General features: G+C 38.2%; 1 pseudogene; it reads right to left on the reverse strand.

The window, feature by feature from the left end:
* Window positions 1-9,823: 9,823 nt before the first annotated feature.
* On the reverse strand, window positions 9,824-10,822 carry LOC133261231 (olfactory receptor 56A3-like; annotated as a pseudogene).
* Window positions 10,823-11,472: the final 650 nt, after the last annotated feature.

Consider the following 11,472-nt stretch of genomic DNA (forward strand, 5'->3'; position numbering starts at 1 on the left):
TGCATTCCTATACACTAATAATGAGAAAATAGAAAGAGAAATTAAGGAAACAATTCCATTCACCATTGCAACAGAAAGAATAAAATACTTAGGAATATATCTACCTAAAGAAACTAAAGACCTATATATAGAAAACTGTAAAACACTGGTGAAAGAAATCAAAGAGGACACGAATAGATGGAGAAATATACCATGTTCATGGATTGGAAGAATCAATATAGTGAAAATGAGTATACTACCCAAAGCAATTTATAGATTCAATGCAATCCCTATCAAGCTACCAACAGTATTCTTCACAGAGCTAGACAGAAATATAGATCAATGGAAGAAAATAGAAAGCCCAGAGATAAAGCCATGCACATATGGACACCTTATCTTTGACGAAGGAAGCAAGAATATACAATGGATTAAAGACAATCTCTTTAACAAGTGGTGCTGGGAAAACTGGTCAACCACTTGTAAAAGAATGAAACTAGAGCACTTTCTAATACCATACACAAAAATAAACTCAAAATGGATTAAAGATCTAAACAGAAGACCAGAAACTATAAAACTCCTAGAGGAGAACATAGGCAAAACACTCTCTGACATACATCACAGCAGGATCCTCTATGACCCACCTCCAAGAATATTGGAAATAAAAGCAAAAATAAACAAATGTGACCTAATTAAACTTAAAAGCTTCTGCACAACAAAGGAAACTATAAGCAAGGTGAAAAGACAGCCTTCAGAATGGGAGAAAATAATAGCAAATGAAGCAACTGACAAACAACTAATCTCAAAAATATACAAGCAACTCCTACAGCTCAACTCCAGAAAAATAAATGACCCAATCAAAAAATGGGCCAAAAAACTAAATAAACATTTCTCCAAAGAAGACAGACAGATGGCTAACAAACACATGAAAAGATGCTCAATATCACTCATTATCAGAGAAATGCAAATCAAAACCACTATGAGGTACCATTTCACACCAGTCAGAATGGCTGCGATCCAAAAATCTACAAGCAATAAATGCTGGAGAGGGTGTGGAGAAAAGGGAACCCTCTTACACTGTTGGTGGGAATGCAAACTAGTACAGCCACTATGGAGAACAGTGTGGAGATTCCTTAAAAAACTGGAAATAGAACTGCCTTATGATCCAGCAATCCCACTGCTGGGCATGCACACTGAGGAAACCAGAAGGGAAAGAGACACATGTACCCCAATGTTCATCGCAGCACTGTTTATAATAGCCAGGACATGGAAGCAACCTAGATGCCCATCAGCAGATGAATGGATAAGAAAGCAGTGGTACATATACACAATGGAGTATTACTCAGCCATTAAAAGGAATACATTTGAATCAGTTCTAATGAGATGGATGAAACTGGAGCCTATTATACAGAGTGAAGTAAGCCAGAAAGAAAAACACCAATACAGTATACTAACGCATATATATGGAATTTAGAAAGATGGTAACAATAACCCTGTGTACGAGACAGCAAAAGAGACACTGATGTATAAAACAGTCTTATGGACTCTGTGGGAGAGGGAGAGGGTGGGATGATTTGGGAGAATGGCATTGAGACATGTATAATATCATATATGAAACAAGTCACCAGTCCAGGTTCGATGCACGATACTGGATGCTTGGGGCTAGTGCACTGGGATGACCCAGAGGGCTGGTATGGGGAGGGAGGAGGGAGGAGGGTTCAGGGTGGGGAACACATGTATACCTGTGGCAGATTCATTTCAATATTTGGCAAAACCAATACAATATTGTAAAGTTTAAAAATAAAATAAAAGAAAATAAATCAACACACTGAAATCCCTTGCATTCCTATACACTAATAATGAGAAAATAGAAAGAGAAATTAAGGAAACAATTCCATTCACCATTGCAACGGAAAGAATAAAATACTTAGGAATATATCTACCTAAAGAAACTAAAGACGTATATATAGAAAACTATAAAACACTGATGAAAGAAATCAAAGAGGACACTAATAGATGGAGAAATATACCATGTTCATGGATCGGAAGAATCAATGTAGTGAAAATGAGTATACTACCCAAAGCAATCTGTAGATTCAGTGCAATCCCTTTCAAGCTACCAATGGTATTTTTCACAGAGCTAGAGCAAATAATTTCACAATTTGTATGGAAAGACAAAAAATCTTGAATAGCCAAAGCTATCTTGAGAAAGAAGAATGGAACTGGAGGAATCAACCTGCCTGATTTCAGGCTCTACTACAAAGCCACAGTCATCAAGACAGTACGATACTGGCACAAAGACAGAAATATAGATCAATGGAACAAAAGAGAAAGCCCAGAGATAAACCCATGCACCTATGTACACCTTATCTTTGACAAAAGAGGCAAGAATATACAATGGATTAAAGACAATCTCTTTAACAAGTGATGCTGGGAAAACTGGTCAACCACTTGTAAAAGAATGAAACTAGAACACTTTCTAACACCATACACAAAAATAAACTCAAAATGGATTAAAGATCTAAACATAAGCCCATAGCTTTTAAAAATTATTTAGATTGATGAAAATCTGAACTTGTTTTTGACAACCCCCAACTCATTCCCCAGTTGTGGACTCTGTCTTCAATGTGTCAAGTTATATACAATGGATTTAATTCCTACACCATGATTCCAGTATTTGTGGCAAACACTTTGCCTCCAGTCTCCATATTTTCGCTTAAATCTCCAATTTTTCATAGTTGGGCTCTAATGATGCACTTTCTAGCTCTTCCCCACACCACTCATTAATCTTCCATTCACAAACTCCAGTTTTTCTGCATCTCTGTAACCACCAAACAAAATACCAGAGGAGATAAAAGGAGAGCAAAGGATAGAACAAGTTCCTAAATGACAGGCTTTCACCTGTGCCTACTCACCTGAGGCAAGATGTTTATCCAATACCCTATTTTCAGATTACTTCAGCAGTACTGACTCAGGAATGGAAAAGAACACATATCTGAACTGAAGAAGTAGGTCTCTCCTTTCTTCTGGTTTTAATCTTGGAATAGTTGCCTCTCAGCACTATTCACCCAGACTCACTTACAGATGTGAAAATACAGTCTGGTTCCACTGATATTGGAACCTTGAATATTTCCCAAGTACCTGGGCTATCTATAACTCTAGAGCTCAGGGACTCTGCCCTCTGGGAGCTTCTCCATAGCTGCTCCCTTTGGACAAAAAGGCCATTTTGGAACATGAAGGCAGGAAGATAGGAGAAGCGATGGTTTTCTTTCTCTGTAAAAGAGAGGACCTCTGGGAATTGGAATCCAAACTTCCATTGATATGTGCTCTGTAGATAGTTTCCAGGCTATGGGTCTTAACATTCATCCTTACATGTTCATGCCATTTTGCATATACAATTCTGGCACTTTCCATAGATTCTATAAACTCACTCAGAAGTTCTTATGGAATTCCTGAAATATGTTTAATATACAAGGACTTCCAAAATCATGCTATTGAATGGATTGATGTAAATTTATCATGGCATAATACTAATAAAAATGCAAAAGAAAATTAAGAAAATAGTATCTAGAAAAAACAATGTATTTTTCAGAGAGAAAATACAACAATAATCTTTGGTGCATAAAATATTCTTAAATGGTATTTGTATACAACTGGTTATTAGGAAGCATGATTTGCTCTTTTATTTTTATTTTCATTTTTAACCTCACCTATATTATTCCTGCTTTTCAAATTATGGAAGCAAGCATCATCCATTTCCTTAAGGTACTTCTTTTGTTTTATTTTTATTTCACTTTCTTCTGCATATCTCAACATCCTATTTATTTTCCCTTCTGAAAAGTGAAATCTCCATTTTACTTAAAATATGTCTTAATAATTAATCTCAGGTATGTTTATTTAGGGCTTCCCGGGTGGCTCAATGGGGTATCTCCTCTCCACTGCTCCTGCGCCATGCAGCTGCCTGTGAAAGTGCTGTGAAAGTGCTGCACTCAATATGTCAGCAAATTTGGAAAACTCAGCAATGGCCACTGGACTGGAAAAGGTCAGTTTTCATTCCAATCCCAAAGAAAGGCAATGCCAAAGAATGCTCAAACTACTGCACAAATGCACTCATCTCACACCCTAGTAAAGTAATGCTCAAAATTCTCCAAGCCAGGCTTCAGCAATACGTGAACCGTGAACTTCTAGATGTTCGAGATGGTTTTAGAAAGGGCAGAGGAACCAGAGATCAAATTGCCAACATCTGCTGGATCATGGAAAAAGCAAGAGAGTTCCAGAAAAAAACATCTGTTTCTGCCTTACTGACTATGCCAAAGCCTTTGACTGTGTGGGTCACAATAAACTGTGGAATATTCTGAAAGAGATGGGATAACCACCTGACCTGCCTCTTGAGAAATCTGTATGCAGGTCAGGAAGCAACAGTTAAAACTGGACATAGAACAACAGACTGGTTCCAAATAGGGAAAGGAGTACGTCAAGCCTGTATATTGTCACCCTGCTTATTTAACTTATATGCAGAGTATATCATGAGAAACACTGGGCTGGAAGAAGCACAGGCTGGAATCAAGATTACTGGGAGAAATATCAATAACCTCAGATATGCAGATGACACCACCTTTATGGCAGAAAGTGAAGAACTAAAGAGCCTCTTGACAAAGGTGAAAGTGGAGAGTGAAAAAGTTGGCTTAAAGCTCAACGTTCAGAAAATAAAGATCACGGCATCTGGTCCCATCACTTCATGGCAAATAGATAGGGCAACATTGGAAACAGTGGCTGATTTTATTTTTCTGGGCTCCAAAATCATTGCAGATGGTGATTGCAGCCATGAAATTAAAAGATGCTTACTCCTTGGAAGGAAAGTTATGACCAACCTAGACAGCATATTAAAAAGCAGAGAGATTACATTGTCAATGAAGGTCCATCTAGTCAAGGCTATGGTTTTTCCTGTGGTCATGTATGGATGTGAGAGTTGGACTATAAAGAAAGCTGAGTGCCAAAGAATTGATGCTTTTGAACTATGGTGTTGGAGAAGACTCTTGAGAGTCCCTTGGACTGCAAGGAGATCCAACCAGTCCATTCTGAAGGAGATCAGCCCTGGGATTCCAGATGTTTTTCTGGAACTCTCTTGCTTTTTCCACGATCCAGCGGATGTTGGCAATTTGATCTCTGGTTCTTCTGCCTTTTCTAAAGCCAGCTTGAACATCAGGAAGTTCACGGTTCACATATTGCTGAAGCCTGGCTTGGAGAATCTTGAGCATTACTTTACTAGCATGTGAGATGAGTGCAATTGTGTGGTAGTTTGAGCATTCTTTGGCATCGCCTTTCTTTGGGATTGGAATGAAAACTGACTTTTTCTAGTCCTGTGGCCACTGCTGAGTTTTCCAAATTTGCTGGCATATTGAGTGTAGCACTTTCACAGTATCATCTTTCAGGATTTGGAATAGCTCCACTGGAATTCCATCAGCTCCACTAGCTTTGTTCATACTGATGCTTTCTAAGGCCCACTTGACTTCACATTCCAGGATGTGTGGCTCTAGATCAGTGATCACACCATTGTGATTATCTGGGTCGTGAAGCTCTCTTTTGTACAGTTCTTGTGTGTATTCTTGCCATCTCTTCTTAATATCTTCTGCTTCTGTTAGGTCCATACCATTTCTGTCCTTTATCGAGCTCTTCTTTGCATGAAATGTTCCTTTGGTAGCTCTGATTTTCCTGAAGAGATCCCTAGTCTTTCCCATTCTGTTGTTTTCCTCTATTTCTTTGCATTGATTGCTGAAGAAGGCTTTCTTATCTCTTCTTGCTATTCTTTGGAACTCTGCATTCAGATGTTTATATCTTTCCTTTTCTCCTTTGCTTTTCGCTTCTCTTCTTTTCACAGCTATTTGTAAGGCCTCCCCAGACAGCCATTTTGCCTTTTTGCATTTCTTTTCTATGGGAATGGTCTTGATCCCTGTCTCCTGTACAATGTCACAAACCTCATTCCATAGTTCATCAGGCACTCTATCTATCAGATCAAACTGATCTGTAGATTCAATGTAATCCTAAACAAAAATCATAGCAGCATTTTTGTAGAAATTTGAAAGTTTTTTCTAAAATTTGTATGAAAATAAAAAGGACATAAAAGAGTAAGGACAATTTTAGCAAGGAACAACTTCGGAGCACTCACACTATCTCATTTCATTACATAAAATGTGGCAAAGTAATCAAGACATTATGCTTTCCACGTAAGTATACATAGACTGGAATAATGGAAAAGAATTGCGGGTCCAGAAATAGACCTATTCATTAATGAATATTGCCTTTTGACTAAGAGCCTAAGGTAATTCAAGGGGAGAAATTATAGTCTTTTCAGCAAACGCTGCTGGAACAAAATATTTCCATTTGAAGAAAAAAAAAAGCAGAAGTCATTATCCAATACCACATACAAACCTTAGGCTATAGACTTACACCTAAAATCTTAAAGTAAAAATTATTAGAAACCGTTGGAGAAGTCTTTATAAACTTAAGATAGGTCGCGTGTGCGTGCTCAGTCATGTCTGACTCTTTGCGACTCTGTGGACTGTAGCCTGCTGCCAGGTTCCTCTGTCCATGGAATTTCCCAGGCAAGAATATCGGAGCTGTTGTCATTTCCTTCTCCAGGAGATCTTCTGACCTCGGGATCTTGCATCTCCTGCATTGATGGATGGATTCCTTACCACTGGGAAGCCCCAAGACTGGTCATATTTCTTAATTAGACAAAAAGTGCATCAAAAGACTTAATGCTGCTGCTGCTGCTAAGTCGCTTCAGTTGTGTCCAACTCTGTGTAGCCCACCAGGCACCCCCATCCCTGGGATTCTTCAGGCAAGAACACTGGAGTGGGTTGCCATTTCCTTCTCCAATGCATGAAAGTGAAAAGTGAAAGTGAAGCTGCTCAATCGGGTCTGACTCTGAGCGACCCCATGGACTGCAGCCCACCAGGCTCCTCCGTCCATGGGATTTTCCAGGCAAGAGTACTGGAGTAGGTTGCCATTGCCTTCTCTGAAAGACCTAATAATGATGTTATATTTCATCAAAATTTAAAACAACAGCTCTTTAAAAAATAAAACATGGGGAAATGAGAAAGCAAGCAAACCATAGGTTGTGAGAAATTTTCATGATGGATATTTCTAGAATTTATATTGTATAAAAATATGAATATTCTAGTATTCTTTTCTAGAATTTATAATGCTATTATGTATGTATAAAATAAATAACCCAATTTAAAAATAAAAGACTTCAATAGACTGTTTTCAAAACAAACCATTTAAACAGCCAACTAGAACAACACAAAAAGTAGATTTTTGAGCAAACTCCAGGAGGTGGTGAAGGACAGGGAAGCCTCATGTGCTGCAGTCCATGGGGTCTCAAAGAGTCAGACAGGATGGGGCTACTGAACAACAACAAAGAGATGCTACTGCACAACTACTAGAAGGGTTAAATTTTAAAGAGACTGACAACACCAAGTGTTGGCATGGATGTGGAGGAAGTAAGAACTGGTTTCTCACAGTTGGTGGGAAAGTAAAATGGAACAAAGATATTCAAAGCAGTTTGGCAATCTGCTAGAAATTTAATCATACCCTTAATCATATACAATCTTTGCAATGTATTTGTAACACTAAGGAGACATAAAACATATATCCACACAAAAGTCTTGACTTACATGTTCATAACAGTTTCATTCATAATAGGTAAAATCTTATATTTAAGTTAGATGATATTATATCTATATTTGTAAAACTTTCACCTTGGTAGCCAGTTATACAATTTTAAACCATGACATTTTTTTTTAAACCATGACATTTTTTAATATTGAAATCTTTTAGTGAATGGGTTTTGTAGGAGATCTTCAAGTAATAATGAAAAAGGTTATCTATAGTATGAACCAAGTAGTATCTTTACAGATTGCTTTCTACTTTTGAGAATCCATTTTCACCAATAAAATACTGATATATGCTTATACTTATTGCTTCTTATGTAAGTGCATGCTTGTTTTTAAAATATTTGCTCCTAGTGCTAAAGAGGAGCAAAGAAATCAAATAGTAATTTTTTTCTTTTTCATTATGAGAGTAAGAAGAAAAAGAAATCAATAGATGTTTGTAGGATGAAAGTTTAAGTAGGTCAAGAGATGTATTCTGATGCTTTCAGTGGTGATTGAAAGAATCAGACTTTGGGGATAGTGCTAAACTTTGCGAGATTTTCCTTCCATGGTAAAAATGATATCACACACTTGCATGTTGTCACTGAGGCACAAATCTTATATGTAGAAAGGATCTTCTAAACAAATTATTCACTATTTTCAAGTAATAGAGTAACATGAAACACAGTGAGACCAACTCACTTGTTCCCAGAAAATTAATTTTTGTGTGTGTGTTGTTGTGCAAAGCTTACAACTCAGACCTTCTAACTCTGTCTGATGCTTTCCTATATTGTCCAGCACCTTAATGCCCATAGAAGCACATGATTCCATTTCTCAGCCTTTTCATTTGAGAAGAATATATTTCTGGAATTATTATTTGCATTCTTCCTAGTCCAACTTTGAACTCCCAAAAGCAATACTAATGTTTGATTTATTTTTGTATCTTAATAGTTAACAGAATTCCCAGGACACAAATGTGTTTAGAAACTGTAAAATTAATAAGAAATAATTTCTATATAATTTGTTATATCTGCAAGTACTATTACTGAATCATATATTATATTACTTAACAATTCTTTAACTCATTCACATAGCTGTGTTTGCATATCATTCACATAGCTGTCTTTGCATATCTTTTGGATTCAAGAGATGCATGTCCAAAGCGCAGACACTTTGGGGAAAAAATTTAGTAGTCTCTTAAATCTGCTAAAACTTTATGATAATTGTTACACACAAGAGCATTCAGAAAAAAACAAACAAACTGTGCCCTTTTGCAATGCACACTCCTGGAGAAGAGAAGAGGAGAGACAGTAAGGCAGTGAGAAGGAAGCTTGTGATATGGTTGGAGACGGAGAGAAAAAGACCCATATACATACCAGTTAGAGTAGGAAGTGGCAACCTACTCCAGTATTCTTGCCAGGATAACTCCATGGACAGAAAAGCCTGTGGGCTACAGTCCATGGGGTTGGAAAGAGTTGGATGACTGAAGTGACTGAATAAGCACACAGAGACCAATAGTAACCTTCCACTATTCAGGGTTAAAGTTTCAGCTCCTATGTCTTTGTCTCTAATATGTAATATTTAGTGGAAATAAGAATAAGAACACATTACAAATTATATAATATAGCCCACAAAATACCCACAATTGTTTACACAAGAATATGAAATATATGGCATATTAAAAGTTTTTTTTTCAGGACTTCCCTGGTGGCTCAGGTAAAGAATCTGCATGCAATGCCAGAGACCTGGGTTCAATCCCTGGGTCAGGTAGATCCCCTGAAGGAGGGAATGGCTACCCACTCCAGTATTTTTGCCTGGAGAATCCCACGGACAGAGGAGCTTGGCAGGCTATAGTCCATGTAGCTGCAAAGAGTGGGACATGACTGAGTGACTAACACTTTCACTTTATTCAGGAACATAAATCTCTCCCTTTAGAATCTGCTTAAGGACATTTATTATTTTGCACATTTGGATAAAAAGTGTGGGAAAGGGGAGAAATGATCATGAAGATTCATTTTTGAGGAGTGAGAGAAAGAGAAACTCTAAAAGAAACTAAAGCTTTATTAAAAGAGAAAACAAAGACAATTTGTACAGTTTGAGATTAAAATTCATAGATCCAAACTTCAATCCACTCATCCACTATTGACTCAAAGCCATCCTATTTTAGGAATGCAAAGATCCACTTGTCCTAGTTACCAACCTTTCTTCAGTAATCTCTGGATTCCTTGCTTGATCTCCTGGGTTCGCACCCCATAGACAATGGGGTTGAGGGCTGGAGGGATGACGTGGTGGAGGATATTGAGCAAGACTGGCACGTCAGAGGACACTTTTTTTTCTACCACAAGAGTGAAGACAAAAACCAGAAGGACAGTGCTAAAGAAGAGGATCAGGATGAAGTGGGAGCCACATGTGCTTAAGGCCTTGGCCACAGCTCCCTCTGACTTGAGTTTCAGAACAGCCCTTAGTATGAGGGTGTAGGAGAGGAAGATGAGGATGAGGTCAAATCCCAGCAGAGTCCATCCACAAGCAAATTGGTAGAGACGATTGATGATAATATCACCACAGGAGAGCTTGGAGACAGACATATTGGCACAGAGGCAGTTCTCAATGACATTTTCCAGACAATAATGGAGACATCCTGAAAGAATGGGGATGGGTATTGTCAAAAAGATGCTTCTGGCCAAAATAAAAATGGCTGCTTTGACTACAAATTGGTCAGTAATGATGGACAGGTATCGTAGAGGATGGCAAATGGCCACATAGCGGTCATAGGCCGTGACCATGAATGTGCAGGACTCCATGGCAAAGATACTATTCATGGTGAACATCTGAAGGAAGCAAGCAAAGAAGCTGATGGACCTGAGGTCAAACCAAAAGATGGCCAGGACCTTGGGGATGACGGTGAGGCAGAGCGCCATGTCTAGCAGGGAGAGGAGGATGAGCAGGTAGTACATGGGCTCGTGCAGAGAGGCCTCCAGCCGGATGGTGGGATCAGGAGGATGGTGTTGGCACCCATGGCCAGGAGGAAGAGGAGGCTAAGGGGCAGGGACAGCCAGTGCTGCCAGCTGGGGGACCTGACAAAACAGTTCAGATAGAAGTCTGAAAACTCAGTGGAGGTGCTGCCATTTTGGTGTGCTGTCATATTTTGTCAAATATTCCTGCACCTTCCTTTTAGTGATCTGTAAAATTGGAATAAAAATTAGCTACTGGTTCAAGATACGTAGAGACAGAACAAATTGCTTTACTTAAGTGACTTATGCATCCTGGCAGATTATCCATCACTAAGTGAATTTTTGTGCATATCTTATGTGATATTCACATTACTTTAAACAATTCAGAAGGCTGAGGTGCTATGATTTCTTTGTAGTGTTTAATTTGTTCAAGGTTTATTTATAATATTTTAATAGAGTATATATTTGCTTATAATATTTTGTTAGTTTCTTCTGTACAATAAAATGAATCAGCTGTATGTACACATATATCTTCTCCCTCTTGAATCTCCTTCCCTCTCACCACCCCTACTGCCGTCTTACCTAAGTCATCACAGAGCACTGAGCTGAGCTCCCTGTACTATACTGCAGGTTCCCACTAGCTAGCTATTTTACACGTGGTAGAGTATATATTGCAATCCCAATCTCCCAGTTCATCCACCCATAGCACTCTTGTATCCACATATCTGTTCTCTCTGACTAGATCTTTATCCGTTCCATGCAAATAGGTTCAGCTCTACTGTTTCACCAAGTTTCACATATATGTATTAGTATATGATATTTGTTTTTCTTTTTCTGACTCACTTCATTCTGTATTTTTAATAGAGCTGTTAAATCTTTATAGAAATTAA

The sequence above is a fragment of the Bos javanicus genome, chromosome 15 (assembly GCF_032452875.1).
Source record: "Bos javanicus breed banteng chromosome 15, ARS-OSU_banteng_1.0, whole genome shotgun sequence".
Classification (NCBI taxonomy): Eukaryota; Metazoa; Chordata; class Mammalia; order Artiodactyla; family Bovidae; genus Bos; species Bos javanicus.